Genomic DNA, 1,491 nt, shown 5'->3' on the forward strand with positions numbered 1-1,491 from the left:
GTTATAGGTTCGTGAATCAACCAGTGGCCAAGTCTTACTTCCCGACGAAGTAAAAATCTGTGAAAGTGAGTTATAGTCCCACTTTTAAAATCTAATATTTTTGGGATGAGAATACATGCAGGTTTTATAAATGATTTACAAAATAGACACAAGTACGTGAAACTACATTCTATGGTTGAATTATCGAAATCGAATATGCCCCTTTTTATTAAGTCTGGTAATCTAAGAATTAGGGAACAGACACCCTAATTGACGCGAATCCTAAAGATAGATCTATCGGGCCCAACAAGCCCCATCCAAAGTACCGGATGCTTTAGTACTTCGAAATTTATATCATATCCGAAGGGTGTCGCGGAATGATGGGGATATTCTTATATATGCATCTTGTTAATGTCGGTTACCAGGTGTTCACCATATGAATGACTTTTATCTCTATGTATGGGATGTGTATTGAAATATGAAATCTTGTGGTCTATTATTATGATTTGATATATATAGGTTAAACCTATAACTCACCAACATTTTTGTTGACGTTTTAAGCATGTTTATTCTCAGGTGATTATTAAGAGCTTCCGCTGTCGCATACTTAAATAAGGACGAGATTTGGAGTCCATGCTTGTATGATAGTGTGTAAAAACTGCATTCAAGAAACTTATTTTGTTGTAACATATTTGTATTGTAAACCATTATGTAATGGTCGTGTGTAAACAGGATATTTTAGATTATCATTATTTGATAATCTACGTAAAGCTTTTTAAAACCTTTATCTATGAAATAAAGGTTATGGTTTGTTTTAAAAATGAATGCAGTCTTTGAAAAATGTCTCATATAGAGGTCAAAACCTCGTAACGAAATCAATTAATATGGAACGTTTTTAATCAATAAGAACGGGACATTTCAGTTGGTATCCGAGCGTTGGTCTTAGAGAACCAGAATTTTGCATTAGTGTGTCTTATCGAGTTTGTTAGGATGCATTAGTTAGTCTGGACTTCGACCGTGTTTACTTGAAAAATGATTGCTTAACAAATTTTGTTGGAAACTATATATTTTTAACATGTGAATATTATGTGATATATTAATCTCTTAACGCGTTTGATATTATGTGATAGATGTCTACCTCTAGAACAAGTCCCATTGACTCACCTAATAATAATGAAGAGTCAAATGTAAATTGGAATGATTCGTGGACTGATTCACAAGTTCCCGAAGAGGAACCGGAAGAAGAGTCGGAACCGGAAGAAGAATCGGAACCGGAAGAAGAATCGGAACCGGATGAAGAAATAGAACCGGTGGGGGAAATAATAAAACGGTTAAGTAAAAGAAAATCATCAACCAACCGACCAAGGTTAATTATGGTCAATGGTGTTTCCGCCAAGGAAGCAAAATATTGGGAGGATTACCAATTCTCTGATGAATCGGATTCCGACGAGAATTCCGATGATGTTATAGAAATTACCCCAACTGAATTTAAAAAGGCAAAAGAAAATAATA

This window comes from Rutidosis leptorrhynchoides, chromosome 11, assembly GCF_046630445.1.
Source record: "Rutidosis leptorrhynchoides isolate AG116_Rl617_1_P2 chromosome 11, CSIRO_AGI_Rlap_v1, whole genome shotgun sequence".
Lineage (NCBI taxonomy): Eukaryota > Viridiplantae > Streptophyta > Magnoliopsida > Asterales > Asteraceae > Rutidosis > Rutidosis leptorrhynchoides.